Source organism: Hemicordylus capensis, chromosome 1 (assembly GCF_027244095.1).
Source record: "Hemicordylus capensis ecotype Gifberg chromosome 1, rHemCap1.1.pri, whole genome shotgun sequence".
In the NCBI taxonomy this organism is placed as follows: domain Eukaryota; kingdom Metazoa; phylum Chordata; class Lepidosauria; order Squamata; family Cordylidae; genus Hemicordylus; species Hemicordylus capensis.
Genome location: NC_069657.1, coordinates 291,612,612 through 291,638,971, shown reverse-complemented (window position 1 = coordinate 291,638,971; position 26,360 = coordinate 291,612,612). Strand labels below are relative to the sequence as shown.

Below are 26,360 nucleotides of genomic sequence, written 5' to 3'. Positions count from 1 at the left end.
TGGTTCATTTTAAGCTGTGGCAGTGTAACTAGTGATATGGAAAATTGCAACTGAAGCATAGCCTTGTGACTTGGATGCAGGGCAGAGTGGCCGGGGTAACACTTCTTGGGCTGGGTTAGATTACACATCCAACTGGCCCTGCTCATCACATGGTAGGGGATATGAGCATGTATCACATTTACCCAAACAAAAGGCTCCTAAGATGAGTCCTTTTAAAAATACAGATTAAATATGTTATACCTGTATTTATCTGAAAGGAAGATGACTCTGAATTTAAGGGAACCCCCCCCCCCATTTCTAACATCAAAAACCCTGGGGGGAAATAAGGTGTAAATAAGGTGTGTCCCTTTCCTGGTGCACCATTCTACAGCCTCATAATTGTGAGAAGTGGGTTCATCCAAATCACCTCTCACACACTAAGGCTCTACACATGATCTGTGTTTAGATCCAAAATGGGGTCTGTGAAGAGAGTGGGTTTGACCCACTCTCCCTGAAGATAATCAGGCAGCACTCCCCGGGCGGCTGGATTGGCTGCCCAGACGATTACCAGCTCCGTGATGGAGCCAGTCGAGGCAGCGGTGTTTAGGGGCCTCCCGGTCCTGGGAAGTTCCATAAAGCACCATATGAGTATGTGGTGCCTTGTGGGGAACCTCCTGATGATGGGAGGCTTGTTGTAGGCTTCGTAAGCTGGCTTGCCACCGAGCCGCCGGCAGGCTGGGCCTATGATAGGGGGGTGCAGGGAGTACATCGTACCTGGGCCCGGGGTCCAAAAGGGGGCCCAGGAGCCAAAGTATTAACTGTAACCTACATTACATGTTATTGCAACAGTTCATAGCTTATCTAAAGAACTGTTGTGGCCTAATGATGATAACGATGATCACCAGCTTGACTAAGCCTATTCAAAAGATCAGGCATCACATATTGTACGTTCTGATAAGCCAATAATTTTATGCCACAAAGAAACTTAAGTAGGTATGCTATGCTAAGTAGGTATAAAAATACAACAGGTGTGATAACAGCACACCTGATGCTTACTTGGAGGAAATCAATGACACAGATGATTTGCCAGAAGAGACCTACTTCAGAAAGTGTGTGTTTTACGTTTTGGTAGACTATGAGCTAAGTCTCATCCTTGCTAAGAATGAAAGGAGCTGTTGAACATGAGTCCTACTACATGAGTCTATGGTTGTGTCATCAGCAACTCATGATCAGTAGTATCAAAGACTTCAAAAAGATCTGCAAACAGAGAGTGGACTACACGATATAGGAAAAGTATGCAGAGCAGAAGGAAAAAAACATCTGAGTGCAAAATATAATATAATGCCAAGCTGATTCAAACATACAAATTCTTCCTTATTCAGTAGCTGAAGGTACATGAGAAGAGCATTCTGCTCAGGTTAGGCGATAAATGCTCAGAGAGGAGAGTTGGTTTTGTGGTAATGATTATGAATTGTCCCTTTTTCTAACCAGAATCTGCTGTGGTTTCCCTTTGGACTGGTGACTACATGTGAGTGCTGTCAGCTGTAGGATATTCCCTTAGGGGGTGGGCTCATAGCTTAGTGGCAGAGCAACTACTTGCAGGCAGAAGGTACCAGGTTCATCTCTAGGTAGGGCTAGGAGAGACTCCTGCCTGGAACCTTGGAGAACCACTGCCAGTCAGTGTAGACAACACTGGGCTAGATGGGCCAACAGTCTGACTTGGTACAAGGCAGCTGCTGGGGTGAAGCTTACGTTCTTCTTTTCCACAGTTTCACAGAGAACTTATCTCCAAAGCTGATTGGAGACCAGTTAAAAGAAAATATGTAATAAAACCAACCGCAATAGCAATAGACAGTGTAGAGTTCCCTGTTGATCTCTAAGAGGAGATCATTGGGCAAGGCAACAAACACGGCATGAGGGTCATACTCGGTTGAAAGCAAGACTAATGTAAAATGCTAGTGTCATTAGGAGGGGACAGCAGGAGGACTTTATCCTGAGAAATTTTTGTACATCCTCAACCCATAGATGCTATGGAGGCTGGCCATCACCAGTGAAAAGGGAGAAGATAGGAGCTTTCTGGCTAGCAGAGGGGAGCCAGAAAACTCTGTCCCACTTCTTGGGTTGTACAATTTTGTAAACTGTTGCTTGCTGTATCACAGCTTAAGCTGGTACAAAGTAATCCATTTTATGTGTTTAGTCTATACTAACTTGGTGCATAACTTCTTAAAGAATATATTATGCAGATAAATAAGATCTTACATTTTTAATACCAGCTGTCCCTTCCAGTTTAATTCTAATCTGTTTGGAAAATGGGGGAAGAAATGGGCATTGTGCCTTTCATGGTGACAGGTGATATGACTGTGGTTCTTCCAACTTTAGTTTTCTTTGTGAAGGACGATAGTTGCATTTCCACTCCAGTTTTGTTAATGATCCTGTAATGCCAAAGAAACAGGAAGTGATTGAAAGGGATTTCCCCCCTTTTTTGTGATTTTTGCTTTTAAAGCTATATTTTAATTCTTTTTTTAAAAAGCTGAACAATGTTACAGACTAATAGCTTATGGCAGTTGCCTAATGAGTTGAAACTTCACTGAGATAGAGGACACACACAAAGGAAGTGTGTGAAAAATTGAAATGACAAGGTTGTTAAGGTATCTCTATCATGGATGTGTATTCAGGAAGCTTATTATGCTGGGGTGAAATGAAAACTTCATAAATGTGCAGATTCAGAATCACTGTGGCAGTGCAGAGAATGTCAGCTGCTGTCTTATTTATTGATGGTAAAAGCTGCATACAAACAAGTAAAATCCTATAGAAAATGTAACAGCTTGGTATTTCATGGGTGTTATTATGGAGGCATGATAGTACCTGTATAGCAAAGGGGAGGAACAAAAACAACTCCCACCATTATAAATACTGAACATTCTGTCACTCATAAAATAAATATTATCTGTTGAATCCCCCTAAAATTTCCCACACCTCAACTAGGTGACAAGTGTTACCACCCCACCAGATTTGGTGCAGATCTATTGAAAAACGGTAAAGATACAGCCGTTTGTGTTTCTGACCAGGAACATTTTAACTTTGTCCAGGAAAGTGCTCAAGAGAATGTCACTGCATGGAGGAGAAGCAAAGACAGCATCAAGCTTGTGCTTACTTCACTGTCATTCATCGATGTGACTTGGTCTGTGAATGGTTTCTTAGCTGCACAGTTGTCACTCAAGTGGAAAGAACTATTCCTCATTGGCATCTAGTTTGGTTCTGGTTTAAGTCCTGAACTAATGCTGCAGTTCAGCCATGAATGAGTTAACACATAAAACCCAGATTTGTAACTACATACAGATCCACCATTGATATCCTTTGCTAGCCCATGCTTGATCTACTGTGAGACCTACTTATGAGTAAAGTTGCAGGGCTAACTACTGTACCCCTGTTCATGAGTAAACCATGCTTTAAGGTCTGCAGCCTTACTCCCACACCGATTGGTCACAGCTCAGCAATATTTGCAGCTGTAATGATATCTCTTCATGTTTGAGAAGAAAGTAAATTGAGGGGGAATTTCTGATTGAAAGCAGAAGAGCAATAGCCACCAGCCATGCTACTAAAAGCTAACCTACACCCCACCAGTCTGGGGCCAGTCTGGTCAGTCTGGGGGATGTTCTGAGGCAACCCAGTGATGTTCTCCATCTTGTTCTGCATTGGCAGGCAAGAAAATGCAATGAAACACAGGGCATGAAACCAGGAAGAGTTACAGTATGGTGATCCTTCCTCTGTTCAGGCTGTGAGCCAAGAAAGTTGTTGCATTGCCATCAGCTGATATGGGCAAGAAAAAATTGTTGGAGGATTGCTAGTTGAAGCTTCCGCACTCATTTTATTTCTACCTGGACATGGACCATGTGGCAGACTTTGGGGAAGCACTGTGCTTTGCATCAGGCATAAATCAAGCAGGGGTATTTCTAGCAAGTGAAACCCAGTTGCTGGATTTCTGTCTGAACACATTCCTTTACCAGCCCAATCTTTAACTGAAAGGTCAAGGCAAAGTGTGGATTCATGGAGCCTCATTTGTAAAGCCAGCTTAATATAAAAAGCTATACAAAGCCTTTTCAGCTAACATTAAATGGAAGTTACAAGGGAAACCTTAGCTTGCCATTTCCTTGCTTTTTAGAGTATGTGTCCAAAGTGAAAGCACATCATCGTAAAACAAAGCGAATTTTTAAAGTTTTAAAATTTATATTAAATTTTGTCAGTAACATTTCAGCAACCATGTACTTTAGCAGGGACTGGAGAAATTCAAGGTCACATCAGCGATTGCTTTGCTGAATGTAGTGTTGCTAGCATTGCTTTCCTGCAGGCTCTCAGAAGCCTCTCTGCTTATGTTTGAGACTGCAGGTGTATGGGTCTCACTTTTGACATGCCCAGGAGCCCCACAGAATCATGATTTCTCCATTTGTTGGCATATTGGGAATCAGTCACTTAGAAGGCAGTGGGACAGTTACCGCCAGATTTAGCAGCTTCAGAAGAGCCAAATTGTAAGGGAACTAGCTTTGTGCCTTTCCCATGCTGGGTCATCTCCCGAAGTTAACTTGCAACAGTTAACAATCTGTTCAAGCTCTTTCTGCATGATTGACCCTCCTTTGGTTTACCTCCTCTCCATAGATGCCTCAAAAGAGCTACAAACCAATTACCTCAGCAGGGAAGTCAGATATAGCTCCACGAATATGCACTCCCTTCTTATCAAAAGAAGGCTAGAGTGGGCAATAGGAACTCAGAGATGTAGCCATTAAAATGCTGATTAGTTTACTAGGTGTTTCTGACTGGAAAGAGTCCCTCTGTTCGCACGTTCAACCACTCCATTTGCATTACCCTATTCATGCATTGTGTTGTAGCGCAGCACAACAGATAAACAATGGGATCTTTTGAGATTCCTCGGAACTGCCCTAATCAAGAAAGAAGGACAATTGGAATGTCCCCTCAGGACATGATTTGGGCTTTAACTGCCCTTGGATTCTTGAGCTAGTGTGCTCCTCTTGGTCTCCAGTGCCCCTCACTTGGTTTCCACATTTTGGAGTCACCTGTTACTTGGACGCTGCAGTGGACACTTGCCATACCACTTGGCTGTGTTTTGCTCTGCGGGCCACCCTTGCTTCCAGGCCCTAGAATGGTTCTCTTGCTGGATCAGATCTTCACAGCCCTCCTCGCCACCACCTGGAGCTCGCTTCACAAGAACAGATGCCCTTTGGATTTATCCCTGCAAACTAACCCCTTTGATTATTCATTGCTGCTTGCTGCTTCCCAGCCCATCCCTGAGGAAAGAGGTCCTTCGGTTGCTCTCGAGCTATGAGGATCTACCCACTACTGAAGGAAGAAATGAAGTTGTATAACTGCTGCTCCCCAGTCTGGGCCCCTTCTATCCCTATTTCTTCTTTCTTAAATCTAAGATCCTGTTTCTCTGAGCCTCCTTTCTCTGGCAAGCCTAGAAGCTACTTTAATTCAGACACTAAGTTAAATTCCCTATTAGCAGTTGTATGGTTAATCCTGCAACATATTTTTTTATTAATAATATTGTTTTTTGTGACACTCCATTGTACCCCGCTTACCCTCAAATAAAACCTTCCCTGTTTTTGAACATCTCTTTCTCAGCCAGTCATTTTCCTGTAACAAAATGTGTTAAATCTATTCTGATGTGGAAATGATCCACTCTGAGCTAATTATCCCACACAAAGCCCAAACACAATTTTGGGGTGTTCACCAATCACCCTGGGGCAGTTCCATTAACAGTATGGGGAAGTTGGGGGAATCCCGTGTTACAAAATACATATACCTCTGTCTTTTGCTTGGCAAATATGGGATTCTCCTACCTTTATGATCAGAGCGAACTTAAGCATGATTACTCAGAAGTAAGTCTCACTGGCTTCAGCAGAAATTCTACAGTAAGTGTGTAGCAGAGTATTGTACCCAAGACAGGCAGGGAAACTGTTATCTGTTGGTGAAAAGTTATTAGATGCTAATATAACAGCATACTGAGATACAGCATTCAGGGAATGCAAGGAAGCTGTATGGAAGGTGGGAGTCAGGGGCGGAGCCACCATTGGGCAAACGGGTTCAAAGAACCCGGGCCGCCACCAATCAGTGCGGCCCCAGACATCCCCCCCCGCATCTGATGTCAGACACGGGGGGATTATTTCGGTCCCAAACAGGGCCGCACAGCCCCATTGGGAGCCAAAATCGGCCCGTGCTGCATAAATAGGCTTTAGGATATGTATGTACTCCATTGCTGCAATGTAATGGAAATGATCTAAGTGACAAACAGTACCCAACTGCCCAATATCATTAGCTCTTGCAAATGCAGAACTCTCAAAAGCAATTCTCAAAAGTTGTCTTTTCTCATTAACTTTGTGGAACCTACTGACTTTGTAAGTTTGTACATTGTGTTTTAAATGAATATGTTCCATCCACTGAGTGTGCAGGGAGAATGCTAACAGTGCCATCACCACAGAGACAAGTAATTTGGTGCAGTGTTTTGCTTACTCAGACCTAGAGAAAAGAATGCACACACAAAGAACGCCAAAGTTTGTGGAACAAATGGGACAGTAAACATATTTTGCTGTCGTCAACATTATTCAGTCTCTTTGCTATCATTGCATTCCCTCCTCTTCAAGTAGTTAATTACATTATGTTAAACTCAGAGCTTCTACTAGCACAATGAATTCTGAAAATATCTCAAATGAAATATGATGAGCAAATGGGAAAATAGACTCATTGTTTGACAGAATCTGCTTCTCTGTGCCCAGTTTCATGAGTGTATCCCATCGTCTCTCTTCAAGCCTTAGAACTAGAAGCCAGTATATCTGTTAGAGATGGGGATCTATTTCTCTGTGTCAATCTTATCTCTGCAGTTATTAAGAATCAGATGGTTCAATAAAATTTGTTGTGTAAATTATTTTATTTATTTATTTATTTATTTATTTTATTAGTTATAATTATTTATTTGACATATTTGTATATCACCCACTTTCTAAGCAGTTTACAGCAATAAAAAGAAACCAACAAGAAATTTTAAACAGTGAAAAAATATAAAAAGATCAAATTAAGATACCCCTAAAAACTAAAGCTAAAAAGCTTCATTCATTCATTCATTTGATTTCTATACCGCCCTTCCAAAAATGGCTCAGGACGGTTTACACGGAGAAATAACAAACAAATAAGATGGAACGCTGTCCTTGAAGGGCTCACAATCTAAAAGAAACATAAGATAAACACCAGCAATAGTCACTGGAGGTACTGTGCTGGGGGTGGACAGGGCCAGTTACTCTCCCCGTGCTAAATAAAGAGAATCACCACGTTACAAGGTGCCTCAACTCCCCATTAGGAACATAGGGTGCTGTCTCCTATTGAGTCAGACCACTGGTCCATCTAGCTCAGTATTGTCTTCACAGACTGGCAGCAGCTTCTCCAAGGTTATGGGCAGGAGTCTCTCTCAGCCCTATCTGGAGATGCCAGGTAGGGAACTTGGAACCTTCTGCAGGCAAGTAGATGCTTCTCCCAGAGTGGCCACACCTTAAGGGGAATATCTTACATATAACCTCCTACTCAAATGCAACCCAGGGTGGACCCTGCTTAGCAAAGGGGACGAGTCATACTGGCTACCTCAAGACCAGCTCTTATGACCCCACTAACTGCAAAATTCACCAGTTGCCATTGACAAAACACTTTTTATTTGAAACGTAACACATCTAGATAGTATTTTTCTGATGACCAGTTCACAAAAGCAAAAGTCAAGCAGGCTGCACAATGAGTTTGATGTGAATTACAGTGTTGGCTAAAGTGCTAGAATTACTTGAGTGGCTAGTACAACTGATTTTCAGCACAAAGAAGTGTGTGGAGAATGTTACATCACATCACAATTTGGAAACCAGTCCTACCAAGCAATGGAGCAATCAGATAAATGTTTTGCTGTAATATAACCTGAGCTTGGCAAAATGATTCCTCCTTACTTTCATATATAGATCAGAGAGGATTAATACAGACAACCAAACTTACCACATAAAAACATATGGGAAGTTCCGCCAATTTCTCAAATTTGTGTTTCAGCGAAGCAATACAGATTTCCATGTAACATTCCACGTTTTCTCTTGCACCATCCCTAGTTTTTGACTCATTCGGTGGCCATGGCGTGAAGACCTTCATGTTACCTATCCCTCTCTCCACTGTTGTAGCATGTTTAGCATGACTTCCTGGTTCTCAGACTGATTATTCTCTTTGCACACTCTTAAAATGACATTCATATTGAAAATGGGTGGTCTCTAAATGTGCAAGTCATGTTTTAATAGGCTTTTTCCTGATTGCCTTTAATAGATTATGAAGTCATGTGCATGACCAAATAAGCTGGAGAGGGGCAGGCTGGTGGGGAGGCCCATGATCTACCTCCCCAGTTCGCTCTACCGCTCAACATGGCACATGAGTGGCTCTGCAGCAAGTGGCAGAGCAGGCAGTTGGAGAGGAAGTGCTCTGGCATCCCTCAATGCACTGCGTCAGGAGTGGGATGCACTGAGGGATCCTCTCTCAGCTGGGCACTCTTGCTGCTTGGCTTGTTGTACGCTCAGGCTATACACAACTCCGGTGCTGGGGTTAAGGGTGTGCTCGTGCCCTTAAACCCAGTGAATGGCCAGGGCAAAAAAGTAAGGTTAGGTGGGGCAGGAGTGCCAGGGGCAGGAGTGATCTTGGTGCTCCACACAAGCAGCCTAACCCAGGCTGGACTGCCCTAGCCCAGTTTAGGCTGTTCAGGAGAAAAGCCTCTATCTATTGTGCGCACATGTGCACAATCCTCCCATATGAAAAGAGAGAAAACACTGATTATGTTCACACTCCACACTAAGCAAGAATAATTGTTTACATCCCTCGCAACACATGAGATATATGTAATTTCAGAGCTATCACATTAGTTTGTCAGTGATGTTAAGAAACTTCAAACATACCACCACGAAAATGTTTTTTAACAATAATCCACAAAACTTTTCAAGTATTTACATCTTTTAGAAATATTTGCTGGTCAATGATGAAATAAACTTATATCTATCTTTCAGAAATATAGCACTTGGAATTGTGCAAGCTGAAATCTATGGGGGAAAGGCAGGGAAGTAGGGATGCACACAAATCACAGTTCAAAGTGCCATTCATAACACATCCCTGCCCCTTTAAAATGGAGGAGAGCAGGTGCATACCTGCTCCTCTGCCACTTGCTGCCACTTCATGAATCGGTGGTGCTCCTCCCAGCTATCTTCATGCGCCAGCAGCGCTCTCCCCCAACTGCCCCTGTGCAACACCGCATGTGCCAGCATCATGCAGATGCAGCTGGAGGAAACTGCCTCGGGAGCACTAAGATAGCTGGGAGGAGCACCACTGATTCAGGAGGTGGTGGCGAGTGGCAAAAGAGAAGGTATGCACCTGCTCTCCTCTGTTTTAAAGGAGCAAAGATGTGTTACAAATCACATTTTCCATCATGATTCGTGCACATCCCTGTGGAGAAAGCAAGCTATTTTTAAAAAGAAAACAAAGCTAGCTATGGAACTCTATAGCACAGTGAAATATCTTCATCACTCAACATTGCTAGTCATGGATTATGAATATGGAAGTCCATTCAAGCACATGGGAAATGTGTTGGAGCTAGGACCCTGGCAGCATCAGCTCTCAGCTGCAATGTCTCATAGTGACCACTGCAGGGGGGGAGGGGCAATTAGGGTCATGGATAAAAGTGCTGCACTCCTCCCCTCTTTGTTCTTCCAGTGTTAATCTCGATTTTGTCTCCCCAGAGATGGTTGTATGTTTTGCCTCTCTCTTCAGCCATGAGCTACAGCTGAAATTAAGGCTTTTTCACATTTATGTGTAACCTTTTCTTTAAATAAATCCTTGTAGTTTTTCAATACTAAAGAACTGTCTCAAGACTTCTTGCTTTGCTGCTTTCTCACCAAACTGGTTTTGCTTTGCTGTTTGGGGACTGAACTGCCATTCTACCTTATTGCCACAAGATTTTGTGCCACCCTTGCTAATTGCCCCACTTTCAGTTTCTTACCACTTGGCAAAGATCCCAATTTTTATCACATATAAGATTACATGGCAGAAATGTTTTTAGTTCATATTTGTAATAATGTAGAAAACATATTGTCCCATGTTTGTAATAATACAACCAACTTCCTATAGGTTTGATGAACAATGTTTTAATGATCCATTGATGGATGATCATTGGCAGTTTGCTTTTCATTCCAATGTCACACATGAAAGTGAAAATAAAGCATATAGCCTCATATCTGTCTGCTGATTAATTGCAATATATTTGATAGCCAAGATAGCATGTTCATTCCTTTCTTTGACCTCAAAAGATGGGATCCAATGCCATAATCATTGTTCTCCATATCATATTTCATGATATAGAATTTCAGAAATGAAGCTAAATGATTTCCCTTGAATATCCAATGTATTGCATTAATTTTTTTAAGCCTTCTAACTAAATGTCGTTTTATGCCAAATATTTTTCATGCCAAATCAATAAGAATTTTTATATGAAATCACTGTATTTATAATTTGGCTGGTTGGTTACAAGAAACAATGGGGTCAAAAAAAAAAACACCTTACGATGCAGTAGACAAGTCACATCTGTACTGGCTCTGATACACCTTGATTCTAAAGTGGGTTGGAATGCTTTTCCTGTCTGTCTTCATTTATAATTAGCAAGGCTGGCTCAAGCTATGTTGTTTTTAAAAGCAAAAGTGTTACATCCAACGGCGAATCATTCCCTCAACTATAAGTAAAAAGCATGTTGTTGAGTCAGTGTCAACTCCTGGTAACCACAGAGCCTTGTGGTTGTCTTTGGTAGAATTCAGAAGGGGTTTACCATGGCCATCTTCCGCGCAGTATGAGATGATGCCTTTCAGCTTCTTCCTATATCATTGCTGCCTGATACAGGTGTTTCCCATAGTCTGGGAAACATACCAGTGAGGATTTGAACCGGCAACCTCTGGCTTGCTGGTAAAGTCATTTCCCCCTTGCGCCATTATGTGGCTTCTTAACTATAAGTATACTCTTACCTTAATATCTTAGGCCTGTGCTCAGGAAATGAGTATTATTAATCCATTCTTTGTAAAATAAGATTTAAACATTCAACTTTGCCTTTGGTTTTAGTTTAACTTAAAAAAAATATGGTATTCCATTTGACATATGGAAAACTGAGGCTAAAATAGAGAGATTTCTCAAGGTCAGATTAAATGAAGATTTAGGATGCCACCTCCAGCAACCAGACTTTGAACAAGATTCAGAGGTGCTTCTTCAGTGGCTGCTTTGAGTTCAGACAGGAGCAGCACAAAGCTTTAAAAAGAAAAGGAATGGTAAATTATTCAATATGTTTACATTTTAAATCACAATATTTGTTTTTTAAATGATAGTATCCTTAAGGCCTTGGCAGCTTTATCACTTTTCCAAGAAAATGTATAGAATGCAGCAGCAAGGTAACAAAATCTGGTTAAAGATTTCAAGATGTGTAAGATTCATAACTGTTTGCATTTTATAATGGCTTCTACAGAAGACTGGGACGTTTGTGAGTCACACTAATGCCATTATTTTTCTGCAAGGCCTTGCAGAATTTTAACAGCATCATTTTGGCTATTCAACAATTGTTATGCATTCATTCATGTATCCTCTGTCTCGGCAGTTAGGATAAAATGCACTTGTCAAAGTTATACAGTCTTATGCATTTTTCTTGTTATGTTAATGAGTGGGGAAAAATCTCATAAAAATTTAAAATATTTTGTTGAAAATGAATTGAGAAGACAAAAGCAACTTATAAAGAGTTGTTCACTGTAAGGTAAACTCAAAAGTGGTTTGTGGGAGGAGAAAAGCAATGTACACTTTGGCTAAACATATGCAAATACATTTTCTAGCTTCTGCTGAAGTGGAAAGATGCAATGAGTGCATAAAGAACAGCAGAACTGTTAAGCAGAGATGCTGCCACTGTTTCAAGCTTATGAGATCTATATAATTCAACACTACCAAAATAAGAAGATTCACATTAACCTATAGCAGCATAACTGATTGATAAATCATGGGGATAATGACACTTTTAATAGTGGTGACTGGGGCCACACTAGCCAAGCAGATACAGGCCACATTCTCATGTAATTTGGAACTGTGGGTCCAATGAATGCATAGTTCCATGCTCCCCTCCTCCATCCAAATTCAGACATAATGCAGAGCACCCTCTCTGTAGTCAGCAGGACTGCAGAGAGGAGGGGGAACTGGCTGTGGGGGAGGAGGGGAGCTGTGCTGGCTTCCTCCTTGACTGAAGGACAGCCTGCACAGCCAATCACGCCAGAGTTGAGGGAGGAGCTCCTCTCTCAAATCCGGTTACAGACAGCCTGTGCTTATGCATTCAGACATACTGCAGGCTGCGTCCAACCTCGGGTTGCAGCAATGAACCTCACTACAACCCGAGGGTTCAGATTGGAGTTCCCAATCTGAACCCTCAGTTTTGTCGCAGTGCCAAATTGTATTCCCGTGCATTCAGATGTAACGTCCATGAACCGCTGGCCCATTCAAATGTGTTTCTGCGATACATGAGAATCTGTTTCTGGAATGCACTGCCTTAGACTGCTGGTGACCTGGCCAGTTACTGAATAGTAACTAGCCCCAGTAAACACCATGTGGGGAGCTAGTCAGCTGTAATATATGTAGTACAGTATAAGTTGAGAAAAATGTTGCCACCCTCCATCTTGCCTCAGGTATGGAAAAATTCTCTTCATCACCCAAATGGAGAACCGACCATTCCAAACACACTAAGCCCTATTCAGGCATACAGTAGAATGCTGCTGAACATGCTTACAGGGCTAGAAGTCCCACCCACTGCCCTTCTCTCACTCTCTGGGCCCCACTTCTCATTCTTATTGCAGTATTCATCTGAAGAGACTAACATTGTAAGTCTGATTGCACTGGTTTCCGAGATCCGGGGCTGGGGCACCCCAGTCTCCTGTACATGGAAAGGCATGCCATCGTGTTATCCACTAGTTTTCAACAAATTTTATTCTCCACTAATTAAGTTTTATTTCTCTCCTCCCCCCCTCAACATTACTGTAGGAATGCCCTTTACTTGTAAAGGGGTATCCTTGCTGAATTCCCCTTTACAAGTATACCCCCAAACCGTTTCTTAGAACTGGGGCTGGTCCAGGTCAAATTCAGACCGGCACCCCCCTTTGGGGAGCTAGTCCAGTTCGAACTCAGACCACCCGAACCAGGCTGGTTTGATTTGAACCATGATTCAAATCAAGCCAGCTTGCACATCTCTAATGGATAGTGTCACATTGCTTTTATACAAAGTAACCTCACATTTATTTATTTATTTATTTATTTATTTATTTATTTATTTGATTGATTTCTATACCACCCTTCCAAAAATGGCTCAGGGCAGTTTACACAGAAAAATAACGAACAAATAAGATGGAACCCTGTCCCCAAAGGGCTCACAAACTAAAAGGAAACATAAGATAGACACCAGCAACAGTCACTGGAGGTACTGTGCTGGGGGTGGATAGGGCCAATTACTCTCCGCCTGCTAAATAAAGAGAATCACCACATTAAAAGGTGCCTCTTTGCCAAGTTAGCAGGGGTGCGATGTCCGATGTGCAATTTAGACTATCCCTTTCATTGAATTCATCTGTGGGGTTTTTTTGTTAGCTGTGTTTTGCAATCCCAGAGAGGAAAATTGAAACAGAAAAGGTTTTCTGTTAGATGCTGGATGTATTAGCCAGAGGAGCAGTATGAAAATATCATATGCTCCAATCCAGCTAACGTTTGTGACTAAGTATCCTTGAAGCAAACAGAACAAAATTAGCCATGTCTAAATTTAGTCCCATTGTTTTCATTGGGACTTAGTCATGATGCACATTAGCTGAATATTGTACTTCACTGAATTTTAGGGATGGTTTGGGCCTGAAAATACTGTACCAAGACAATTTGTTAATTTATGTGCTCAGAGACCTATTGAAACTGAATTAGAAGTGGTCTATGTTAACAAAAACCACGATCTGCCGCCTATCTTGGATGATAACATTTATCTCACACAGACACACAATGGATGCCTGTCCTTTCTTACAGGCAGCCCCTAATAGTAAAAGGCTATTCAGCAGTGAAATATAATGGAGACATCAATAGAGGGACCAGATCCTAGTGCAAATCCCCATGCTAGCTCTGTTCCCATATCAACTAACTCTGTCCCCATATCTACACAGGCAACACTATTACATGGCCTGGTAATGTCATCTACACTTTCAAAGGCTCATATAAGAAACAGCTGAATACCCATCTGTTTAGAGAGACATCCCCTGCTAACTGAGCAAAGATGCACCTTTTATAATATGGTAATTCTCTTTATTTAGCAGGGGGAGAGCAATTGGCTCTTTCCATTCCCAAGATAGCACCCCTCCAGTGGCTGTTGCTGGTGTTTCTTATATTTCTTTTTTAGATTGTGAGCCCTTTGGGGACAGGGACCCTATTTGTTTGTTTGTTTGTTTGTTTGTTTGTAAACCACTCTGGGAACTTTTGTTGAAAAGCGGTATATAAATGTCCATCATATTCATATTCATATTTTAATATTTTAGTTGCAGCTTATAGCTGGTGGGTTTTACCATAACTTATGATTTTTAAATTTGGTTTGAACTGAGGATTGTTTTTAGTTAACTTCTATTAATTTATATTGTTTATATAGTATATCTGTTTTATTGATGTTGTGAGCTGCCCCAAGCTCTAGTGTCTTGGAGGTAAAGGTAAAACGTGCCGTCGAGTCAATGTTGACTCCTGGCAACCACAGAGCCCTGTGGTTGTCTTTAGTAGAATACAGGAGAGGTTTACCATTGTAATCTCCTGCACAGTATGAGATGATGCCTTTCAGCATCTTCCTATATTGCTGCTGCCCGATATAGGTGTTTCCCATAGTGGAGGGGCACAGTATAAATATTTGTAACAAATACATAAATTTGTTCATCCTCCAACATGATAAATCTATCAACCACACCCTTTCGCCATCTACATAGGATGAACAAGTAAGTTTCTATGCAAAGTTTCTATACATGGAACCAAATCTGACATCAGACATGGCAGCATTTTAGATTGTCAGTTCATTTAGACCAGTTGCTTGAAAAGCTGTATATAAATAATAACAATAATAATCAGAAACTAGTGAGAGAAGATTTTAATCTTCAAAGGCACTTTGTTGCTAACTTTAACGTGACAATAGAAAAATTAAAAAGGAAGATGAGTGTGGAAATCAGCTGAATTAGTATTTATAACATGGCTTCACATCATTACTGCATATAAAGCATTTTTAAAATTGTTTTACTTACTTAAATAATTTAGCATTGCTAATTGTGACTTGTCACCAAGCATATTTTGTACACTTTTAAGCTTATCAGGAGATCAGGCCTTTTGCATTTTCTCTTGTATTTGGTTCCATGGTGTCCTTTTTACTCACATAGGCCACAAAAGCTTATGCTACAATGAACGTGTTAGTCTAAAAGTGCCACAAGACTCTTTGTTGTTTTTTTCTGCTGTAGACTAATGTTTTATTGCTGCTTCCCTCATACAAACAAAGAAAACGAAAGTATATTTAACTATAGATTTATTCAGCAACAATTCCATTTTCTCCTTCTCCTGTCCCTCTTTTTCTTTCTGACTCCAGGCCCCCCCTCCCAGACACACATACACTCTACAGCATCCCCACTGGGACAGACTTCTCAACAACACAACCTAAAAGATTACTAGATAGAATACAACACATCCCTCCCCTTTATAACAAGCAAAATTTGAATTGATATAAAATCTAGTGACCAAATCTTGAAGTCTTTTGGTAGTCTCCTGTCATGCATACTTTCCCTAAGTCCTGGGTTCTCGGGCACAAGAGCTGTTTGGTCTTCTGGTACCAAGGATCATCCATCACTTTCATTAGTCTCATCTACAAGATCAAAACTGGAGGCAAGATCAAACTCGTCTTCAGTTCCCCTCTTAATATCAGACTCGCATCCCTCTTGTCTCATAGTATGTATGCTGGCAATTCTTGGACTGTTCTATTTCTTTACGTTTCTTTGGAAGACTATTATTTGTTTTGGTCCAGAATATTGGGAACATCCCTTTCTCACTTTATAAGGCAGCCATACTCGAACAAAGTCCCCCACCTGAAATGTTCACTGTCTTGCACCTCATTTCTGATCTACATACAATTTATATTTTCATTGCTTCTCCCATACCTGATCACAAATCTCTCCATCCTCAGGGTGAGATGCCATGGAAACTTGGTTGAGGCAGTTGCCAGATGTGCCTTCTATCAGCATTGGGTGATATGCCAGCTGCATACATTTCTTGAGAGAAATGAGAACAGTAGTACATCTGCTGGGGCCGTTGGGATTCTCTATGGGAGTTAAGGGAGTGGGAAAGGTTTTCTGTGGTTTGTCACATACAGCACAGGCTATACAGTGCCAGGCTACATTTCAATATGTTTGAGCATACCTGGTCACCAAAAACATTCTCTGATTTGCCTTTTAGTCAAACTTGTGCCCAAGTGACCTTCATGGGAAATTTTGATCACTCTTGCTTGTAAGGAGGTTGGCCACCAAACCACCAGTCCTCAGCACTAGGTCATTGAAAAGAGAAAGTTCACTAGCTATGTGCGTGAATGGTTGAAGATGTTCAGGTGCTTTGTTTTTGCATGGCCATCCATTAGTTATGTAAGGTTTAAGTAAAGTACGCACTTGATCAGCATTGAGGTCAGGATTCTATTCAGAACACTTGATCCCTCCATGAGTGGATGAAGCTATATATGCAATTACTACTCCTTCATCCTCATCTTCTGGGATTTCCTCTTGGCCTGGAAGTGGAAGTTGAGATAAACAATCTGCAGTTGAATTCCAAAGACATGGAAGATATTCCACCTGGAAATCAAAGTCCATAAATCTGGTGATCCATTTGACTATTCTTGGGGTTGCTCGACTTGATCCCTGAGTAGTAAATAAAGCAGATAGGATTTTATTGTCTGACCATGACATGGTTTTTCTACCACACAAGTAAATCCTGAAGTGCCTCACCACCTAGAAACCTGCTAGACCTTCTTTTTCAATGACAGAATACATCTTCTCTGAAGCAGTAAGCACTCTGGAAGCAAAGGCAACTGTAACTTCTCTTTCCCCTTTTTGCTGGGTCAAGACAGAATCCAAACCATATTCAGAAGCATCAGTGGTTACAATAATGTGCCTGTTGGTGTCACAAGAAGTGGAAGCAGGGCTTTCAGCAATGGCCGATTTGATAGTCTGAAAACTAGCCTTTTAAGGTGCATCCCAGTTAAATGTTACATTCTTTTAAAAAAGGAGATGCAATGGAGCAACTTTGGAGGCAAATTGTCTAACAAATCTATCTATCTATATAATTCTCTAAGGCAGATCCATGGCTAGTCCTGTGTGTGGCATCTCTTGTGAGAGTTCGCGAGCAGAAGCCTGATTGGGCAGTGGGGATTCTATATGTAAATAAGGAAGTGGAGCCTGTGATGGTTAAGGTCAGTTGGAATGCAACTGTTACTGGGTCAGAAGATGTTTTTGATTGTAGAGGAGAGGAATTTATATATATAGAAGGATAGTGGGCAGGGGTCTGCGAAGAGAGAGGTTGTGAGGGAGGAAAGAGCCCCTTTAGAAGAAGGAGGCTGCTGTTGTGTGAATTAGATGAGGAAACAAGATGAACAAGATCTGATAACTCAGGAAGGGAGAGAGAGAGGGGGAGGGAAGGAGGGAGGGAGGAGGAGGAGGAAGAGAAAGACAGAGGGGAAGAGCGAGTAGAGGAGAGAGAAAGAGAGAAAAAGAAGTGAAGGGAAGAGAGAAAGAAGGAAGGGTGAGGGATGGACCCGAGCCTGTCAGTGGCCTGAGGGGAATGAGCAGCCATGGCAGTGGTGGCAGTGAAGAAGTACTAGCACACAGATGCTCTGTGTGGGTTACGCTAGTTTAGAGTGATACTCACAGTCCTAAAAATGAATGAAGGACATCCTTGTTGTGTGGTTCTCGTCCCCAATAGCTTTCACCAAGTCTGTTTTGGGATGTATGCCACTCTGCGATACGTCACTGAGTGTGTGCAAAACTGACATTTCTCTGAAGAGATAGTAGGCCAGTGTTGTCAAAGTTTTCATAAGACTCTTATCAGTTTAGCATCATGTTCTTCAATGGTTATGCCATATAGAAATTGAATAAATAAATAATAATAATAATAATAATATACTAAAATGTCATCCTGAAAGTAAGTGATCGATCTATCTATCTATCTATCTATCTATCTATCTATCTATCTAATTTGTATATTGACCCAAACTTTTGTCTCTGGGTGATGCCATCAGTTTCCCCAAAAATTGCATGCATCATGCATTGAAATCAAAACTGCTAATCCAAAGGGCAGTCTTTTGCATTGAAACGCACATTCAAAGTTTGATTTCTGCATGGGAACAATGGGAGGGACCCATTGTGATGCATCAACAGGTTCTATGATGTCAGCATGCTGTAGTCTTCAGAGCTCCTCTCTAAGTGGTTGGCACAATGCTATGGGTTCATTGCTCATTTTGTGTTGTACAGGTATTGCATTTGCATTCATCTGAATTTTATGTTCAATTCAATTCAATTCCTTTATTAAGATCACAGACCAGCACAGAATTTTATGTTTGAAATGTATGGCAGTGCCAGGAGTATCAGCAAAAACATCAGAGAAATCAGCAGTCATATGGATGGTCCATCATCTGTAATACGGGTTCAGTTCATTTGGGTCTAACACTATCCATAGAGCTTTCTGATGTTTCCAGCCCAATATTGAGACTCCTTTTTGTGACACATACTCTTTCCCTTCAGCAGTACATCCTTTGTATTCCCGGACAGTAGTGAAATATCCATTTATGGCAATAGGGGAACCTCCATATCTCCATGGGTGGATGTCTGAAGGCTGCAAGTGCAGATCTGATGTAGTGAGGAGCTTCTTGTAAAGCATATGGGAAATGATAGTGTATGAAGAACCAGAATTAGCCAGCATCCACACTGCATGGCCATTAAGTTTAATTTGACAATGTGGAGAAGGAGGCTCTGTTTCTGTCACACTTAAAATACTGTCAGGAAAGTGGTTCATTTGCCTCATCCTCATCATATGGTGTCTTAGTAATGGAATGGACATCAGACTTGCAAACCCTAGCAAAGTGTCCCCCCTCTTTTTGCACCTGTTGTAAGGTACCTTCTGTGTAGGAAAGTCAGCAAAGTTATTATTATTTTGCATTTATATCCCACTCTTCCTCCAAGGCGCCCAGAGCGGTGTACTACATACTTAAGTTTCTCCTCACAACAACCCTGTGAAGTAGGTTAGGCTGAGAGAGAAGTGACTGGCCCAGAGTCACCCAGCAAGTCTCATGGCTGAATGGGGATTTGAACTTGGGTCTCCCCGGTCCTAGTCCAGCACTCTAGCCACTACACCAAAGATGTCTTTGTGGGCAGAGTCTTCACACCAATAGCATTGGTAGCTCTTCCTTTCTTGTGCTGCAACTTTCTGGGGCAGTGCTATATGAGAAGATTGGGTTTGGAAGGGATTAGACTGAACAGCCTGGCTTTCAGGAGGTTGGTTTGGGGGGTATCAAAGAGAGCAATTTGGCACAGTGAAGAGCATTTTCCACCCTCCTGGCCATCTCTGTAACTTTTTCCAAGGTAAGTTTCTGCTCAAATAGTCATTTTTCATGCAGTGTTTTCATAACAATCTGATCCCTGATCATTTCATCAGTAAAGTTGGCAAACTCACATGTTATACTTAGGGCACGCAGTGCTCTGACAAACTGATCAATAGATTTACCAGGCAGTTGGAATCTAGAACAGAACCTGGAATGTTCAGCAATGACATTCAAAGTGAAAGCCAGCGTGGTGTAGTGGTTAAAGTGCTGGACTAGGACCGGGGAGACCGAGTTCAAATCCCCATTCAGCCATGAGAATTGCTGGGTGACTCTGGGCCAGTCACTTCTCTCTCAGCCTAACCTACTTCACAGGGTTGTTGTGAGGAGAAACTTAGGTATGTAGTACACCACCCTGGGCTCTTTGGAGGAAGAGCGGGATAAAAATGTGAAAAAAGAAAAAAGGGGGGGAAAGTAGAGTTGAAATGATCATCTAAGGCTTGAAGAGCAACTTCATAAGAATTGGCATATCCTTCCAAGGTGGCAGGAAAGGACAAATGGTTATATTTCACGGCCTTCAGGGCCCAGGCAGTGAAGCAATATAGCCTTTTGCTTTGCTGGAGTAAAATCAGGGCTCTGTAATGTGAGGAGGAAATTGCAGGAATTGGACCTCCATTGTTTCCAGAAAAAAAGCAGCTTCTCCTGGGATGGACAAGAAAAGAGGTGGTGGTGGGACCTGAGCCATGCTGCAGTGGGCATCCAGTGAACAGAGTCCAGGAATAAGAAGGAAAAAGTACCTTCAGGGATTGGGCAGGTCAGGAAGCTGGAGAAACTATCAGCAGCAGTGATAGGAGAGAGCAGTTCAGGAATGTAAGCCCAGTTATGCAATGAAAAGAGGTTGCAGGAACATTCACAAGCTTTGCAGGCTCACATGCTTAGCTGGGTCAAAATTTCATCGCCAAATGTTTTCTAGCTGCTTCCCTCATACCAACAAAGAAAACCTAAGTAGATTTAATTAAAGATTTATTCAGCAACAACTCCATTTTCTCCTTCTCCCCCCTCCCGCTCCCCGCACTTTTCTTTTCTACCTCTACCTCCATACTCTCTACAGGATCCCCACTGGGACAAACTTCTCAACAACACAACATAAAAGATTACTAGACAGAATACAACTAACACAGTTATGCTCTGGAAAAGGTTTAACAAGAGCTTTAATTGTGTGAAACTTTAAGCAGCTCTTAAATTAGGTGCTAAAAGACTCTTCAGATAAGTGCTCACAAGATTTACTTATCCTTCATCTAGTGTGTATGTGTGCCATCGCTACCTTCCGGAATACATAGCGAAACCTGGCAAATGTACAAAGCTCCCACAGGAGGAGTGACAAAAAAGGAAGATCTATAAGAAAATATATATTGTGGCTAGGCAACACTTAGATTTCAAAGGATTCTTTGTCTGGAGTGGCCATTTAATACATTTAAACTGCTGTCATTGATCAGAGGTGTGGGAATTGACAGTCATATCTAAGAGATTATTTCACAAATGCAAGATAATCTGGGCCAAGGTGTGTCTGGTAGTTTTTATAATATAGGCTCTAGTTATTTACATTTTTGGGATTTAAAAAAAAAAATCAAATCAATACAGATACATTTCTTTGTTATACTGTTAGTGAATTTTTGCTAAGTACTTTTATTTCATGTTTGAGTATTCATTCATCACAATGTATCTATCAGTTGAATGTTATTGTGTTATATAGCTATTATAAATGAAAAGCTTCAAAAAACAATTTAAAAAAGAGAATTCCACCTGTACTTAAATGATTTGTATCCTTGGTGTAGTGCCATAAAACTGAATGTTATCCACCACCCCTTAATTAAAGGAAAGGATGTATGCTGACGAAATTAACATTCCAGTCCGAAATATGTTTATTGGAAATACAGGACAAATTTATTTCGCTGGGACTTACTTCCAAGTAAGACTGCAGTCTATGAGCAGCTTCATTTGATTGCCCAGGGGTCAAAGGAAAGAGAGGAGGGAGAGCAAATTGGCAGGCTGGTTTGAAGCTTCTTTTTTATTTTTGCTCACTGTAGATAGTGGTTCTGGTTTAGGGAGTCATGTTATTAATGCACATAGTCTCATGCAGGGATTTTCTTTTTTCCTTTGGTGACCCTCAGTTCTCTTCCTTGCCTCAGTGCCATAGAAAATATTTGTGACATAGAAAATATTTTCTTTAAAAGTGAAAGGCATCCATAAGTATTTTCTCTTCAACCAAATCTAATGTGAACAGAGAGGAAACATTACACAGAGTTAAACGCTGTAGCCCCCTAGCCTGATTGGTTCTTGCAGTGTGTTTGTGTAAATTGGGATGAATGTGGCAACCCTCCTAAATGTTCACATTAGATTTGGTTGAAGAGAAAATACTTATGGATGCCTCTCACTTCTAAAGAAAATATTTTCTATGTCACAAAGCAGTAGATGACATAGGGAATTATTACTAAAGTCCTTTAGAATTGCTCCTGGAGATAGATCGTTTTTGTCTTTCTGTACATGGGTTCAAAAAAAGAAAGAACAATAAGAATGCTCCCTACAAATCTTGGAATATTATTTTTTGAAGGTCAAAGGCACCATTGCATCTTTTCACTATTTATTACTTTGTAAGGATTTATTGGTAATAGGTTCCTGAATATTGGATTGAAATCATTAATTTTAATGGTTATAAAAAGATTAGATTTTTATAAGCAATGGCTTTTCCAACAACATATTAATAGTATAAGCATTCCCACCTCTTTATTGGCATACTCTCCACCAAGGTCAAAGATTACATTTAATTTAATTTTGTTTTAATTATGACTAACTACTTCATTCCCAATTAAGTAAATTGCTACATGGATTTCTTTTCATCATTACAGTTATAGAAGACCTTTTACCCCTCTAGAATCAGTTCTTATTATGTAAAAACAATCAAACACCAAAAACATGTTGTTTAATTACTGCAGGCTGCAGAATGAGGGAAGAACTTTACAGTACAAAGATGAAAAAAAGAAAAGAAACTGGCATGCGCTAAACAGATGTAAATGAAGGCAAATACAGAAAAAATTACAAAACAATGCAAATTGTCATGAATGTGGGGCTTGTACAATGACAACAAGTAAAAAAGAAAAGCAAGAGAAAAACAAAGCAAATGAAAATGGAAGAAGGAAAGCGGGGTGAGGTGGGATTTAACTACCTTTTGCCTAAAGAGGTTCTGAAGCACTTTGCGTCTCAGTGGTTGCCTTGAAAAGTGGGCTGAGATCACACTGACATAGTGCAGTGATATGCAAAACAATCTCATCAGACAATCAAGCATCAGCATTTACATGAGCCTTAGCAAAGGAGCTCTCTCTTTTTTGAATTCCAACTGCAGGAAGTTTCAAAGAGAAGACAATGAAGAAGTTACAAAAGGAATTTGATTAAAGATGAACAACACATATCCTTCTCAAGGAAAAAAAAATCCACTCCCACAAGTGACAACTGCTTCACATAAATAATGTCCTCCATAATTTCGTAATATGTTTGGCAAATCAGTCAATATGCCGAGACACAAAATCAAACACCAACAGCTTTATCCCTGATATTTCCATCTGTCCATCGGCTTCTTTAACTGTTTACCAAGCACTCTGGGGGCAGTAATTTGACTTGTTTCTTCTTTAATATTGACAAGTGTTTCATGTAGCTGTAATGCTCATGTGCGGGTACAACCAGCTCTTTAACACACTGGTGGTGAGGTTCTGCTCTGTGCAATGAAGGGAAGAGTTCTTTCTAACTTTTCTGGAGACCATTCCATTTCATCCTATGGAGACCGGAAGAACTTGATTGTTTTATATGACACTTGGTACTGTGACTGTGCTTAGGTGGACTAGTTACATGAGTAAAGTTATTCATGAGTTACATGAGTAATGAGGATGGTTAATAGTTTGCTGAGTTTTAAGTTTTAAAATGTCAATTCCTTTGCTGTGAAACCCTTCCCTCCTGATTATATCCCACGGATTCTATTTTTGAGAACAACACTTGAGGGTGTGATGGCAACCTGCTTCAGGCCTTTCTGGATAAAATAGATTATCTATACCCATTTTTATTTGTCCTGTTTCTGGGTGTGGAGTCTTTACCATTGAGGATGGGAGAAATTTAGGATTGTGTGTTTTAAGAGGAGCTCCATGCAAGAGGCCTGAGTATGGCCATTTAATTTATGGTGGGCAGGCAGATTTATGGCACTGAGAGATGGTCAGGCTGATCCAGGGGAAGGAGGTCTGGTTGCATATTGAGCATTTCTCAGTCCAGATCATCTCTCAGGCCACAGATTCTTGGTTGGTCTTGTGGGAAACTACCTGGGTTTTAAAGGCCTGTGGCTGACTGTCAAGTTGGGAGTCAACTGCCATCCAGGATTTAATCCCGATGAACATACTGATCTAGTATATACCTTTTACAAGCGGGTTGGGTGAAACTTTTCCAGCTTCATTCACCAGGGTTCTTTATACAACAGAATGCTAGACTCAGGGCATGGGGAGGCACAGTAGTCTGTCATGATTTCATCCCCTATGGATTTCATCCCCTATGGATAGACCCCTATGCAGTCTATCATGATTTCATCCCCTATCATGATTTCATCCCCATTCTGCTGCTGAGTGTGTCTTAGGGATTCTGTCACTGATGACCCCACTGCTCAGAAGTACTGTATCTCTGCATGAGCTAAATCTTTGTCCCTCATACTACTTTTGCTGAAGGAATTCATGTTCAGTTCTTGCGGTTGGATCAGGATTGTGTGGCCTCCATGACAACCATGAGTCTGTCCTAAATGATTTCTAGCCCCACCAATACATCTGTGCTATGTCTGTCTGTCTCTCTCTCTCTCTCTGAGAGGATTATGGTGATATTCGTTAAGTGGGAGAACATAAAGTAGTTCTCTTGTCACAATCCAATCACTACTAGAATTCATTTCCTAAGTATGATTGGGGAAGCTATTAGAATGATAGGAACATGCTATCACCTTCCTGACCAAAATGCTGACAGTAACTGGCAGTGAGTCCTCTAGCAGAGATTCCCAGACATTGTTGACTACAACTCCCAGAATTCCCAGCCAAAGGCAACTGCAGTTGGGGATGCTCGGGGTTGTAGTGTATAATATCTGAGAATGCCTGTTAGAGGGAACAGTGGTTACTGGGCATTGCAGAAGGAAATCAGGGAGGCATCAAAAAGACATAGAGCTGTAATAATTGTTAACTTTAATTACCCACCCATAGACTGAATAAATTCATGAATGTGAATTTCATTATCTGAATAATGACAAATATCCAGATTTCTAGATATGTGGAATGACAGTGCTCTAGAACAATTGGTCATGGAACCAACCAGAGAAAAGGTGACCTTGGACTTGATCCTGAGTGGTGCCCAGGACCTGGTGCGAGATGTCAGTGTCATGGAACCTTTAGGGAACAGTGACCATAGTGTGATAAAATTCAGCATAAATGTGAGGAGTGAATCTCCAAGGACATCTAACACAGACACTTCGAACTTCAGAGAAGGAAACTTCTCTAAAATGAGGAGTTTGATGAAAATAAATCTAAAAGGGAAAATAAGGAGACTCGCTTTGATCCAGAATGTAGGGGTGTGCACAGAACCGTCAGAGGCGCTCTTACCCCTGTACTTCTAGGCCAAAGTCCAGGGCCTCCATACACCCTGGGGGTCCACAAATCCCTTTTAATTTGGTGGCATGATCACATTAAAATATGTTAAAAATACCGTTTATGTGGATGGGGTGGGTGCTCCAAAAACCTTTAGATCCAGGCTCCAAAATTACCTAGGCATACCTCTGAGAACTGTTCTGGGTGCTGTGAACTGCTGGTTTGTGAAGCAGTCCATTAGAACAGTGGATGGTTTGTTTTGTGCACTTGAACTGGATTGAACTGGTTTGGCTCAGTTTGATCCAGTTCAGGATGCTGGTAAAGGGGAATCTGGTAAGGATACCCCTTTACAAGCAACACGTGATCCCTAGCAACTAAAAGGGGGTTCAGTAGGGCAGGCGGGGTGGCAGGCAGAGGGTCACCTTACACACAGCGGTGTGGTGGAGGCGGCTAAGCAGCAGCTACTCTACACCTGACAGCACTCTCCTCCATCAGTGCTGGCTGGTGGAGCCCAGTTTGGCCCTCTGTGCGTGTGCTGAGGTCCAAACTGGGCCCCTGCAAGTCTGCATTAATGGGGTGAGTGCTGGCAAGACCTAGAGGAGCCACCACTGGGCCATCGCCACTGAGCCCCCCAAAGCAGTTCGGTTCGAGCTCAAACTGTGCAAACCAGTCCGGGTTTGATTCAAACTGATTCTGCACAGCCCTAGCAGAATGCATGGAGTTTATTTAAAACCACAATAATAGAAGCCCAGTAAGAATGTATACCCAAAAGGAGGAAAGGTAGCTCCAAGTCCGGGAGGATGCCAGCATGGCTAACAAGTAAAGTCAAGGAAGCTATAAAGTGGGGAAAGACTTCCTTCAGAAATTGGAAGGCCTGACCAAATGAAGAGGACAGAAAGGAACACAAGTTCTGACAGAAGAAATGCAAGAAGATAATAAGGGATGTGAACAGAGAGTTTGAAGAACATTTAGCTAAAAGCATCAATGAATAGGGATGTGCGAACCGGCTCACGGTCGAGCCAGTTTGCCAT

At 41.5% G+C, this 26,360-nt stretch overlaps 1 long non-coding RNA gene across 1 annotated transcript; it reads left to right on the top strand.

Moving 5' to 3' along the window:
* The first annotated feature begins 18,550 nt into the window (after nucleotides 1-18,550).
* On the top strand, nucleotides 18,551-23,780 carry LOC128340309 (uncharacterized). The gene is made up of 2 exons (XR_008313588.1): nucleotides 18,551-18,611; nucleotides 22,669-23,780. It is a non-coding gene; the product is annotated as an uncharacterized LOC128340309 (long non-coding RNA).
* The last annotated feature ends 2,580 nt before the right edge of the window (nucleotides 23,781-26,360 follow it).